Source organism: Macrobrachium nipponense, chromosome 23, assembly GCF_015104395.2.
Source record: "Macrobrachium nipponense isolate FS-2020 chromosome 23, ASM1510439v2, whole genome shotgun sequence".
NCBI lineage: Eukaryota > Metazoa > Arthropoda > Malacostraca > Decapoda > Palaemonidae > Macrobrachium > Macrobrachium nipponense.
In genome coordinates this window covers 10,612,872-10,628,007 of record NC_061090.1, presented here as the reverse complement: position 1 = coordinate 10,628,007, position 15,136 = coordinate 10,612,872, and the positions used below count along the sequence as shown (strand labels likewise).

Sequence of the window (15,136 nt, the reverse complement as noted above, 5' to 3'; positions counted from 1 at the left end):
GAGAGTGATGAGGGGTGGACGGAGGACCCCACCCCTCCTAACATGCACCCCTTCACGGCAACCCCTGGGATGAGCGTACCAGTACCCCGACCTGACTGTTTTGGGATTCATCCAGCTTTTCCTGACGCGGGAATTGCTGGAATACCTGGTACACGAGACGGTGGACTACGCTCGGTACTGCGATATGAGCTGAAGACGACCTTGTCGTATTCCTGGCGGGGTTGCAACCTCATTGACATGGCACATTTTTTGGGGCTCCTCCACATTTATTTTGGTTTGACACCTGCTATCGACGTCAGGCAATATTGGAAGAAGAGTTATTTTTTATATATGCCGAATGTGCCTGGCGTTATGTCCCGTGATAATTTCCTGGCGATGGACAGGTACTTCAACGCCTTCAACCGAAGGGCCATACCCCGGAATAACAGTGATCGCCTCATTTTAGTGCGTACAGTGTTGGATTATATCCGTGAGCGGTGTAGTAATCTCGTGATTCCTGGAAAGAACCTGTCTTTGGATGAGGGATGATGCCTTACAAAGGACGTCTTAGTATAAAAGTGTATAACCCAAGAAGCCAAAGATGGTGTGAAATTCTTTCTCTTACCGAGGCCAACACTGGATACGTTGTGGACTTTTCAGTGTATTCCGGGGTCTTCTCCACGCTGCGTGACACTGTATTCAACCTTGTGGACGTTTCCGTAACCAGGGATATCACCTGTTTATGGATAATTATTATAACTCGGTATCCCTGGCCCAGGAACTGTATGAAGCAGGTGTTCACGCAGTGGTACCCTTCGGTTGGTGCGTGGGGCCCCGAATGTCCTCAAGAGGTTCGCTAGTCATCCGCAACACCTGGCCAAGAGGAGAGACAGAGTGGCGGCGGAACAAGGGTTCGCTGTCTTCGTCATCTGTTGGAAGGGTGTCCGACTCGTCCCCATGATTACGACGAGTCATGAACCCATCCAAGAAGAGATCGTACAGCGGAAGAAGACACGTCGACAGGGCCGAGTTGTGTTTGAGGAGTTTCGTACCGAGCGGCCTACTGTCATTGGGCACTACAACAGGCACATGGGAGGAGTTGATCTCTTTGATCAGCTCATCCAGTTACTATCCCTTCGCCAGGAGAACCAGAAGGTGGACACAGAAGCTCCTCAAATACATCCTTCAGTTGCCCTCCAAAATGCCTACATACTGTACTGTGGGTACCGCGGTGACAATCTTCCGAGGTTGACCCACGCACAGTTCCTAGAGGTAGCCGGGAATGCCCTCATCAACTTCGATCCCGATGAGTGGCCTTCCATAACTGACCCCCATGCCCCGAGCTGCAGATCTGCCCCTAGAGGAAAGGGCAGATAGGAGGGCCAACTTCGTCCGACCTGCCGCCGCCCCTGCTGCCGCCGTCCCTGCTGACGACGCCCCTGCTGACGACGCCCCTGCTGACGACGCCCCTGCTGCCGCCACCCCTGCTGCCGCCGCCCCTGCTGCCGCCGCCCCGCGACGCGCCCCTGTGCGCCGCCCCTGCTGACGACGTCTCGCCGCACTAGACCCCCTGCTGTCGCCGCCCCTGCTGACGACGCCCCCCTGCTGTCGACCGCCCCGTGCGACCGCTGCCCCTGATCGACGCTTGCTGCCGGCCCCGCCATCACCGCTTCTCGTCGGGTGGGGTAGTGGACCCTGCGTGTCGGCTGCAGCCAGGGGAACACATACTGGAGGCCTTAGAAGGGCGAAGGCAGAAACGGTGCCGGGTTGTGCCATATGAATGGCAGAAGGAGAGACACCCGTTTCTTCTGTCGTCTCTGCAAAGTTGCTCTTTGCAGGATAGGGAGTGTGACCGAAAGTATCACCACTAAGGTCATGTATTTGGAGCGCGCCCCCTAAACCGACAGCGGAGGGCGCACGGGGCCGCCGGGGTCCATCAGCAGTAAGGCGAAGCGTCTCCTCCTCCACCTGTACCTCGTCATGTCGAGTGGAAAAAAATGCAAGACTCTTCAATGGAGGAGGGAGAAAACAAGAATAGAACGAAGAGTCAGGATTACGAGTGAGGTATTCTGCATTTATTTTATATTTAGTTTTATATTTATTACAATTTTTTATATATCTGAATGTGTGCATGATATAATAATAAGACATTTCATTGTATGCCGAAAAGAGAAGTGTCAACCTGCATTCCTTTTATTTATGTATTGGTACCAGAATCGAAGAATGTAATATATATTTTACGTATAAAAAAAATTATTATATATTATATATATATATATATTATATATATATATATTATCTATATATATATATATATATATATATATATATGCTATATATAAATATATATATATATATATATATATATATATATATATATATATATATATATATATATATATATATATATATATATATATATATATATATAATAGATATCTATATATATATTATATATATATATCGATATATATATATATAGATATATATATATTTTAATATGTATATATAATATATATATATATATTTTATATATAGATTATATATATGTAATATATATATATATCTATATATATATATATATATATATATATATATATATATATTATATATATCTATATATATATATATATATATATATATATATATATATATAGATATATATTATATAATATATATATATATATATATATATATATATATATATCTATCTATATATATATATATATATATATAAATTTTTTTTTTTGGGGGTAAGCAAATTACTTACAGTCTAGTAATATTCAATCATTTACCTTCACTTTAAAACAAATTGCAAGTCTCTAGAACAATATCTCGATTTATGGTGAATATTTGAAAAAATATTTTTATTACCGTGCGCTGCGCCGATTCTCGCCGAAAATCTCCGAAACGCGTAGGTCACATTCTCCTAATATTTGTACCTTTTCATATTACGCTTATTTTATAGTTTTTTATATATGGAAATGTGCGCAAAAACATGCACAATATAAACAAAAAAATAAAAAATTGGAAGGTTGTAGCATTTATCATTTTTGAAATATTTGCATATAAAGTACGATAAGTACGAAAAAAACTACGATCGGTCAACTTTGACTCAACCGAAAAGGTCAATAAACGCATATATAACATAAAAATCTTACAGTCTAGTAATATTCAATCATTTATCTTCATTTTAAAACATATTGCAAGTCTCTAGAACAATATCTCGATTTCTGGTGAATTTTTGAAAAAAATATTTTTTTTCTCCCCTCCGCGCGACGATTTTCGGCCGAAAATCTCGGAAAACAGCGTAGGTCACATTCTCCTAATATTTGAGCCTTTTCATATTACGCTTTTTTTAAAGGTTTATATATGGAAATGTGCGCAAAAAACATGCACAATATAACAAAAATTATTGGAAGGTTGTAGCATTTATCATTTTCGAAATATTTGCATATAAAGTACGATAAGTACGAAAAAAACTACGATCGGTCAACTTTGACTCAACCGAAAAGGTCAAAAAACGCATTTATAAACATAAAAATCTTACAGTCTAGTAATATTCAATCATTTATCTTCATTTTAAAACATATTGCAAGTCTCTAGAACAATATCTCGATTTATGGTGAATATTTGAAAAAATATTTTTATTCCGTCCGCGCGCCGATTCTCGGCCGAAATCTCGGAAACGCGTAGGTCACATTCTCCTAATATTTGTGCCTTTTCATATTACGCTTTGTTTTTTTATAGTTTTATATATGAAAACTGTGCGCAAAAACATGCACAAATAAAACAAAAATTATTGGAAGGTTGTAGCATTTATCATTTTCGAAATATTTGCATAATAAAGTACGATAAGTACGAAAAAAAACTACGATCGGTCAACTTTGACTCAACCGAAAAAGGTCAAAAACGCATTTATAACATAAAATCTTACAGTCTAGTAATATTCAATCATTTATCTTCATTTTAAAACATATTGCAAGTCTCTAGAACATATCTCGATTTCTGGTGATTTTTGAAAAAAAAATATTTTTTTCCCCTCCGCGCGACGATTTTCGGCCGAAACTCTCGGAAACCGCGTAGGTCACATTCTCCTAATATTTGAGCCTTTTCATATTACGCTTTTTTTAAAGGTATATATGGAAATGTGCGCAAAAACATGCACAATATAACAAAAATTATTGGAAGGTTGTAGCATTTATCATTTTTGAAATATTTGCATATAAAGTACGATAAGTACGAAAAAAACTACGATCGGTCCCAACTTTGACTCAACCAAAGGTCAAAAAACGCATTTATAACATAAAAATCTTACAGTCTAGTAATATTCAATCATTTATCTTCATTTTAAAACAGTATTGCAAGTCTCTAGAACAATATCTCGATTTATGGTGAATATTTGAAAAAACAAAAATATTATTCCGTCCGCGCGCCGATTCTCGGCCGAAAATCTCGGAAACGCGTAGGTCACATTCTCCTAATTATGCCTGTTTTCATATTACGCTTTTTTTATAGTTTTATATATGAAAATGTGCGCAAAAACTGCACAATATACAAAAATTATTGGAAGGTTGTAGCATTTATCATTTTTGAAATATTTGCATATAAAAGTACGATAAGTACGAAAAAAACTACGATCGTCAACTTTGACTCAACCGAAAAGGTCAAAAAAACGCTTTTATACATAAAAAAAAAATCTTGTCCCTAGTATTCAATCTTTATCTTCTTTTCATATTGCAAGTCCTCTAGAACAATATCTCGTTTATGGGTAATTTAAAAAAATAAAAAAATTTTTATTCCCTCCGCGCGCCGTTCTCGGCCGAAATCTCGGAACGCGTAGGTCATTTCTCCTATTTTGTCCTTTTCATATTACGCTTTTTATAGTATATGAAATGTGCGCAAAAACTGCACAATATAACAAAAATTATTGGAAGGTTTGTAGCATTTATATTTTTGAAATATTTGCTATAAGTACATAGTCGAAAAAACTACGATCGGTCACTTTGACGCACCGAAATTGGCAAAAACGCATAACATAAAAATCTTACAGTCTAGTAATATTCAATCATTTATCTTCATTTTAAAACATATTGCAAGTCTCTAGAACAATATCTCGATTTTATGGTGAATATTTGAAAAAATATTTTTATTCCGTCCGCGCGCCGATTCTCGGCCGAAAATCTCGGAACGCGTAGGTCACATTCTCCTAATATTTGTGCCTTTTCATATTACGCTTTTTTTAAAGTTTTATATATGAAAATGTGCGCCAAAACATGACAATATAACAAAAATTATTGGAAGGTTGTAGCATTTCTCATTTTTTTTATATTTGCATATAAAAAAAAAACTTTTAACAAAAATTCGACATTCGGTCAACTTTAACTCGTTCGAAATGGTAAAAAACTGCATTTGTAAGCTAAAACTCTTACAGTATCGTAATATTCAATCATTTTCCTTCATTTTGAAAAACAAATTTGCAAGTCTCTATAACAATATTTCGATTTATGGTGAATTTATTAAAAAAATTATTTTTTTACATCCGCGCGCTACGAATTCATGCATCATTTTGTGATAATATTTTTCTCTGTGTTGCTTTTATTGTTTTACAATATGTTATATATCAAAAATGATCGCAATTTAGTGCCACATTACAACGAAAAAAAAAAAAAAAAGCACTTGTTACCTCTAACCGTTTGGCGCACAGCGCGATTTGAATACAATTATATATGATTTCGTTTTTTGCGCTATCATATATCGCATTATTTATATATGATAATGATAATATTTTTCATTTCTGATGGTTTGCATACTAAACTTCAAGCAATGAGAAAAAAGGAGCCAAAAATGAACTCTTAATCTTGAAAACTAAGCGCGCTGTGATTTTTTGAAAAAAAATATTTTTTCCGCTTACGCGCTCACTCTCAAACCCCTCCGGCATACGGAGTCATTTTTTTTATTTACCGCTCGGCGTTTAAGGGTTAATTATCCACAGTAGTTTGCTATTATTTTGTGAAATATGTCAACATTATTTTTGCTGCTAAGATTATTTTTGCGGCCTACTGTATTTAGGGTAGATACAAGGAGCAGGCATATGAGTCTGAATTGGGCCAAATCTCAGGAAACATCGGGTGTTTCTGTTCATCTACATGCTAGTAAGTCTAAACGAGTGCTCCTTACATCCCACAGCAACTGCTGAGACTTACGGATGTAAAGGCCATTGTTGGCAGCTTGTTCTTTCTGAATCCCCAATTGCCAAAACACTGTCCTTCCATAGAATGACTGATGAAACCAATATGTTGTTCATTTCACTCAAAGCAGCAAACTTTTCATAGACTGTTTCTGACCAGGAATAAACCTGCTAAGCATCCTGATGTTCTTTCCACTACCCTGACATCTAAAAAGTTTTACCAGCTGTAGTGTCGACCATTCCATGTTGCATGAAAGTATGATGACACCAGTTCAAACTGTGTGTGTTGCACAATAAGGGAAAAAACCAAAAATACCAAATTTGTAACTAATTTGTATTTTTCATAACTAACAAACCTGAGGTCTTAACATTAGGATTTACTAGCGCCAAGCTGGAAACCGGTAGAATTAAAATTACACTTGTAAGATCCAGGGACTAATGGCATCTATACCAGGTCACGGGGCATGTATACCCAGAATGCCCACGGCTACCTGTGACCCATCAGTTATATTTCTAACCCAGTTTAGACTGCTAGAGGGGTGGTTCGAGGTGGGCCTTTAACTGTTAAGACCTCAGGTTTGTTAGTTTATGAAAATACAAATTAGTTACAAATTTGGTATTTGTTCATACACGAAACAAACCTTCCGTCTTAACATTAGAATAGACTTACTATTGGAGGGAGGTAAGTCTCTACAACTGACTGGGAGTTTGCCACCTTATCCATTTCCGAATATATAGGGAAATTCTAAGAGAATGGACAATGAACCTAGGACCAAAGATATAAGCGGATCTATTGGTTTCCTCCCACTGGGTGTAGATACCATTCTACTGTTTACTCTTGTCCCTTGCGACTGGATCCCCTCACCTTCACCCCCTCTTTTTCCTTATTATCCAGAGGGGTGTGTTGCTACTGAAAGTATATCATCAGCTAAGATAGCTTCACAGTATGGCTGACCATCTCACCTGCATCTAGTCCGTTCCAGCACATGACGGTACTCTCCTTCATATTGCCCGTAGTTAAAGGAGTAGGAAGAAAGTAGTAAAGAAAAAAGACCAGTCATCCCATTCATTCTACTTTTCATGACCTTCAATTATCTTGAGACTAGACGCAAACTGACCGCCAGGGGCACTGGATGAACTATATCATACTGTTGGGCCGCCACCACTGGACCCAAGGAAAAGGTGTCCAAGGATCTATGGGCAACATCTTTCAAATAAAATGAGGTGAAAGTTGTTTGGCGCTTCCACACGCCAGCTTTCAGAATTTATCACAGACATGTTCTTCTTAAATGCCAGGGAGCACTCACACCCCTGATGTCATGAGCTCTAGCTCCCACCTGGCTATCTGACCCGTCTGTCTTCTGCAGTATAAGCATCTCTGATCGTCTCCCTTAGCCAAAATGATATTGTATTCTTGGACACTTCCTTCTTATTCCGTCCTGTACTTACCAACAACCTCTGGCACCCCGGCCTGAGGTGCCTTGTTCTCTTTAAGTACTCCCTTAGTCCGCCCTGACGGGACACAGGAGCATCTCAGCTTTGTCGTTGTCTACAAAGTCTGCCAAGGAAGGTATGGTAAAGGAGTCGAATCTGCCGTCTACTATTGTTGGATTTTGGGTCTTTGCCACGAATTCTGGGACAAACTCACACACCATTGATCTCCAACCTCGAGAGTGCTTTATGAGATATGAGAGGCCATGTAGCTCCCCCACCCTTTTGGTTGAAGCCAGGGCCAATAAGAAGACTGTCTTCAGGGTCAGGCTCCTATCCGTGGCCTGCCTTAGTGGTTCGTAGGGGGGTTTGGTTTTGGGGGGTTTTTTCCAGGACTACTCAGTACCTTGGTCAGATCCCAATCTGGGGCTTTTAGCTCCTTTGGTGGCAGACTGTTCAAAGCTCCTCATCAGCATGGCCAACTCCCATGAAGACGATATGTCCACTCTTTCATTCGTAAGACTGAGGCTAGAGCAGCCCTGTACCCCTTCACTGCAGATACAGACATATGTTTTTCTGTTCTGAGATATATCAGAAAGTCTGCTAACTGCTGAATAGTGGATCCCACGAGTGGAGACACGTTCCTTCTACGACACCAATCACAGTATGCGACCACTTTCCTGGTATACTGTCGCAGATGATTTTCTGATATTACCTGCCATCTGAGTTGCTGCTTTCTGCGAAAACCCTCGCTCTCGGAGGAGATACTTGACAGTCTCCACCGTGTGAAGCGATAATGGGACTTCACCCGACTGGTGGTACCTCTCCACGTGAGGCTGACACAGAAGGTTGCTCATGGAGGTAACTCTCTGTGGCACATACTAGGAGTTCCAGTAGGTCTGGAAACCACTCTGCTTTCGGCCATAACGGGGCTACCAGGGTCATCTTGAGGTTCTGAGACCGCATTACCCTGTTCAGAACCTGACGGATTAGACAAAATGGAGGAAATGCGTACACGTCCAGATTGTCCCAGGGGTGTTGTAGCGCATCTTCTGCTACTGCCTCTGCGTCCGGGACTACTGAACAATACGCTTTCAACTTTTTGTTGTACCTGGTTGCGAATAGGTCTATGATCGGTCCTTCCCACAACATGAGCATCCTGTCCACTACCTGTTGGTGTAGGGGACCACTCCGTTCCCAGAATCTGATCCCTGCGGCTCAACTTGTCGGCCACTATGTTTCTTTTCCCGGAATATACCTGGCCTTGATGTCTACCAGGTTCTCTATAGCCCACTGGTGAAGTTGAACTGTCATCACATGTAACTGCCGAGAAACTAGGCCTCCTTGCTTGTTTATATAAGCTACTACTGTGGTGTTTGTCTGACATCAATACCACTGAGTGTCCCTTTACTCTCTCCCTGAATTCTTGTAGAGCCAGGAAAGCTGCTTTCAACTCCAGCACGTTTATATGGAGTTCTCTGTCCTTGCAACTCCATTTTGCTGACACCATCAACTCCTTCCATATATGGGGCTCCCCAGCCTTCTAGTGACGCATCCGAGAACAGCAAGAGGTCTGGGGAGGATTGTTGAAGGGGGACACCCACTGTCAGATTGTCGTCGTCCACCCACCACAGCAAGTCTTTCCTCACTTCTGCCGACAAGGGAATTTGCTCGTACGGGTGATCTACTGTTGGTGACCAAAACTCCTTCATCCTCCATTGTAGGGACCGAAGGTGTAGCCTTCCTTGTGGTACTAGCTTCTCCAGGGAGGTTAGGATTCCCAGCACCACCTGCCACTGTCTTGCTCTGGTTGGTGTCTGCTTTCCCAGAAAGGCATTCACCCACTTGTTTTAGCATTTCTCTACTCTTTGGTCTGTCGGGAATACTTTGCTTGTGTGGTCTATCACCATTCCCAGATATTCCAAACGTTGACTTGGATCCAGCTGCGACTTCTGCTGATTCACCACAATACCTAGGCTGTGACAAAGCTGCAGGAGGGCCGCCCTGTCCCTGAGTAATTTCTCCCTGGACTTTGCTATACACCAGCCAATCGTCCAGATATCTTATTAGCCTGATCCCCTGAGCATGCGCCCACGCCGACACGAGGGTGAACACTCTTGTAAAAACTTGAGGAGACGTTGTCAATCCGAAGCACAGGACCTTGAATTCGAAAGCTTTCCCTGCAAGACTGAAGCGGAGAAATTTCCTTGAAGATGATGGACTGGTATCTGAAAGTATGCGTCCTTTAGATCGACGGTCAGCATAAAGTCTCCGATTCTGACTGCTTGTAGAACCGTTTTCGGAGTTTCACCATCTGAAACTGGTTTTCCTTATAAACAGATTCAGCGTTGACAGGTCTATTACTGTCCTCCACTCCCCGTTGGCTTTGGGTACCAGGAAAATCCTGCTGTAGAAGCCTTTTGTCGGACTGCATACTTGTTGCACAGCTCCTTTTTTCCATCATCTTCTTCACTTCGTCCTGCAGAATAGTGGCCTTCTGAGATTTGTGGCATAGTGACGTGGGGTAATGGTTGATCTGTCAGGGGCGGGGTTACCCCGAACGGAATCAAAAATACACCCGATCCTGAGAACATCCACCACCCACTGCTCTGCCCTAGTTCCTGCCACACCTTCCAGTGATTTGCCAGGCACCCCCCACTGGTGTGGCCGAAGGTGATGGGAGGCGCCCATCCTATCTTCTTGAGCCTCTCCCTCTTCCCCTATTGCCCCTTCCTCTGTGTTTCTATTGTGAAAGGGCCGATGAGTTATCCTCTTTGGGGAAGAGGGTCTTGTGACTCTATTAGGGATGCTATGTCTCACTGTCTTCTTTCGAGACATCTGCTGTTGTCTTCCCTCCAAAGGAGTAGTTTGACTGTTAGACGTTTTCCTAACTGCCTGTTGCACCAACTATCGTTAGTGGTCCATCCTTCTTCTATCTATCGCCTCTTCCAGTATGACCTCTGGCAACAGTAGTTGCGATTCCAAGATATCCCCATTCCTCATTGCTAACAGGGAATCCAAATCCACATTGCGGCTTAGTCTAGCCAATGCTGCATCTCTCCCTCATTAGCAGGATATTTGCCCAAACATTGGCACTTACGTTTGTCAGGTACGCAATCGCCTTGGACCCTGACTGTAGTAATCTAATGAACAATGGTTCATCCAACACTTTCCTTGTTGCTTCCGAGGATGCAATTTTCGCCACTGCTGTTGACCAAAGGTCTAACCAGGACGCAGCTCGAAAGACAGAAGAAGCTGTTGCTTCTAACGTAGCAGCCTCTTGGTACGTCATCGAAGGGCACTCCATTTTAACCTGATCCAAGGTTAATCCAGGCCTTGACCTTACAACATTAGGGTTCATTTGTCTAGACAGCAAAGGGACCTTCGGTGTCGTATAATATTTCCTTTGCTTTATCATTGGAGGGGGAATAAATTTAAATGATCTATTAGATCTTTAAGGAATTATCCCTCCCTGCATCTTTGCGGTTTACGTGTTGCAAGATCGATTCCGCATGACTCAACAAGGCAATTCATACGACACCTTGGTATCCCTCTTTAGTCCAAACGCCATGTCAATTCCAGGAGGAAGCATACTGGCCGGTGTTTCTGTCTTCTCCGAAGGCTATTGAATTGACGAATCAAATCAATAACCTCTGCATACGAGGCCAGAAACTCTTGGTTTTCTCCTTCCTCCACGGAATCTAGTGTACCACTCTCCGTCACGAGGGATGTTGTCTCGCCTCTATCTTCTGACAGACGGCCCGGAATTCCACGGCCGCCTGCCCTACGGCCGCGGTCTCTTTGATCTTTGCTGGCCGCTGTTGGCTCGATCCCAGATAGTCAGCCAGGTGGGAACGAGAACGTCTCACTCTTTCTCTGCTCACGGATCTAGAGCGAGAATCTCGTCTAGATCTCCAAGATGAAGGCTCCCTTAAGACAGAGGTAAGTTCGTCTCTATTAGCATTGGCATCGTTTTCGAGCGTCGGCGAGCCCGGCCTCGGGCTCCTTCTATCCAGACGGACACTGCCTTCCACGAACGTATCCGCCGAGGTTGCCAACTCTCTATTTTTCGTACTTTTAATAGGAGCCTTATCGTCCTTCGTACGTATTTTGAACGGCCTTACGGGCGAAAACTGGGACCTGCATTCCATCCTCTGCTGCACCTTCGCCGCCAACGTCGATTTTACCAGAGGTATCGCAGTTTTTTGCGATCTGAACTGGCAACTCCGCCTCGGCCGCTAGCTCGCCGGTCGTCACCCTCTCAATGCGTTGTTCGGACTCTTGCGAACGGCTTCGTCTGCCAACCTTGTGCTTAATAGCCACTGATTTTCCGAACTTCTTGCTGACTTGGAAATGACAGTCTTGGTCCGAAGAAGAGGAAGAATTGATTCTTCTCCTCTTGGCCCGAGGATCCGCCAGGAACTCCCGAATCCTCCTCCAACGCTTGCTGGCGCTCGCCGTGACGTTATCGGACTTAGCGATGACGCCGAACTAGAGGAAGAAGACGAAGAAGGCGAATCACACTTTTTTTTTTGTCTCTCTTATTCATTCTCTCCTCTATATCCTGTAATTTCTGCATTACAGTTTGCATTGACGGGTCAGAAGGCGTATTAGCGTCTGGGTGCAGCGAAAAAGGCCGAGAATCGGTCTGTGACGTCATCACAGCCTGCCATCTCAGAGTGTGACGTATGTTGTGACGTCATCTCGTAGGGAGAGACTGAGAGGTTTCTGCTGCAACCGCACGTTTACTGCCAAACTACCTCCCACGTTCTGCATCGCTGTAAATACTGAGTGGGATGGTGAAGCCGCGGCATTAATTCCCATAAATTGCAAGCCCAGGGGATGAGTACCATTCAGCGCTGCCGGACCCTGCTGGAACCGTGACGTCATATAATGCGCAAGCAGACCATCCAAGGTTGGTACGCCTGGTAGGCCTAGCGCTGACCACGTACCATCTAACCTATGCGCTTGAGTATCAGGAGCCTGGAACAAAGATGGCGGATCTCCCCCTCTACTTGCTGGGAACAAAGGAGAGTGCAAATTATTCATAAAATTACCCAAGGCCCCTCCTGACGTTTCCGATACAGAACCGCTAGGAGAAACCGAAGGGGTATGAGACAATTCAAAAGCAGGTGGAGAAACATATGGAGCAGCCTGGTTTATTACCGATACAAAAGAAGCTGGTAAGGTTTGGTCATCCAAAGATGGTGTCACCCCCTTCCTTTTGTATTGGCTTTTCCCATAGAACTTCTTCCACTGTTCCACCGACCAACCGCGACAAACAGAACACGGATTAGTAACCGTACATACGTTTTCCCTGCACCTACTACACGTTGGATGAGGATCCGTCGACACCGAAGTTAGGAACCTAGAACATGGAAAGCCACTGACTCCTGGGCATTTCCTTTGTCTCCTCTTCGAAGCGGTAGATGATCCCGATGTTGAGGCAAAATTCTCCATCATACCACGTATACACTCTTACCACACACTGATCACACTTGGAGAAAGAAAAGGAATGAAAAATAAAAAATGAAATGGATAAAGAACGGGCAAACTGAAAAACCGGCTTTAAATGAGATAGACAGTAACACGTCTTATCTTAAAGGCGGTAGGAAAATAACTGATGGGTCACAGGTAGCCGTGGGCATTCTGGGTATACATGCCCCGTGACCTGGTATAGATGCCATTAGTCCCTGGATCTCACAAGTGTAATTTTAATTCTACCGGTTTCCAGCTTGGCGCTAGTAAATCCTAATGTTAAGACCGAAGGTTTGTTTCGTGTATGAACAACTTGGACTTAGGCCGACACAGAGACGAGACAACATAGCTAATGAGTAAAAGGTAACAACTCAAGCTAGACTGAAATTCCATCTGCATGTCTGTCAGTCTCGAGTTCATTTCCCTACAGGAAAGAGAAAGAAAGTGAACCTCCTACTAAAGACAGTTAAAGGGCCAATAAGCGTTTGTACCACAAGAGGCAGTTCTTTGGCTCTCCGCGACTTTATAAAACACAAGCTAAGGGAGACATAAAGAGAGATTTGTGTGTCCGAGTATGAGAAAAGTTACGAAATGCTCTCTAATAATAGAAAGCGTTTGTACTCTTCTCCAATATTTAGAGGGTGCCGAAATACGCTAAGACAAGCAAGACATAGATTCTATGTGGCCTCTTTCCTCAACAAAATAAGGATACAGCAAAGCATAATGTTGCAAAAAATGCTGACCAGCCCAAACAAGTTCCTCCTACTCCATTTCAAACTCTTCTTCCACCAGCGGGCGACAGGAGGAGACAGCTGCTGACAGGAGGTAAACAAAAGAGCTTAAAGGATTGCTCTTTCTCCACAACCCTTGGCAACAAAAAGTGACACTTGCCAATAAGAGGTGACAGCAGCTGAGTGCTGTATCGCATCCACCACGACTTGATGAAAGGAAGACAGTTTTAAGCGACTCATGACTCGGCCAAGTCCACATGAGTCAACTGAGGGAAAGAAAACAAGGCGCAAGAACATGGGAAAGATAGGAAGGCAGTAGGAGAGGAGTTACACAACTCTCCTGCCTCGTCCGAAAGCAAACGTACATACTTGAAAGCATTCCTATATGAAACATCATTAGAAAGCTCTGAAGCTAGAATAATATCTAACTTGGAGAGAACCTTAGATACTACAAATAGTGTTAACTTGAAAGAGAAACATTAATTGAGGCAGTAGTGAGAGATTTGCTGATAGCCGAAGAGAAAGCAGGCAAAGAACGAACACAAGCATTACGAAGAAAGAGGAATATGCTAACAGAAAAGAATTTAGATTAACCAAAACACAAGAGATAAATAGTCAACTAAGTCAACATAATATCTAAATGTGTACAACTTGCTACAGATACATCATCATCTCAATAAAATTGTCTATACCTATATTATATATTATTAATCCTAAGCATGCTAACACCTCAAACTAGGTGTTGATATGGCAGAATGTGCCTATGGAGCGAGGATTAATGCTTACTGAAACGGTCATTATGCAAATGTGATCAGCGGTTATAACTTCTTGTTATGCTTTTCCTAAACCGAATGGGGAGCAGAAGGCGGAGCTACAAAGGAAGTCAATACTAGCGCTACCAAAATGCCTATTCTGAGTAGGGATAGCTGCAGATGAAGGGACACTAAGTAGGATTGAACTAACAAGTTGGACCTAACTAATTGCTTTCGCAATCTATTAGTTTCCTGTCTTTCCTATATCTGACATATTCAGGCATAAATTTCGCTGAACAATTCCCTACATTCTTCATATCTAGTAGCCTTGCAAGTACAAACCGAATGTTGACCAACTTCCAATTTCAACATCCTGGTTAAACCAAAATCATTCCTACATAGCCATAAGTTATTGGTTTTGCTTCTGGTGGAAGATATCCTAGAAAAATGAAATTACAATACCGTAAACAGGTGTAAAACAGCCAAACTTCATAGAATACCAACAAGCGCTTAACCGCAATGGCAGCAAGGAGAATTCTAACAAGAGCTAAACCTTCAAAACACCTTGTGGAGAA

At 42.5% G+C, this 15,136-nt stretch overlaps 1 protein-coding gene across 1 annotated transcript in view; it reads right to left on the bottom strand.

The window, feature by feature from the left end:
- LOC135198613 (transcription activator BRG1-like) overlaps positions 1-15,136 on the bottom strand; it is a 264,106-nt gene that overhangs the window by 202,568 nt on the left and 46,402 nt on the right.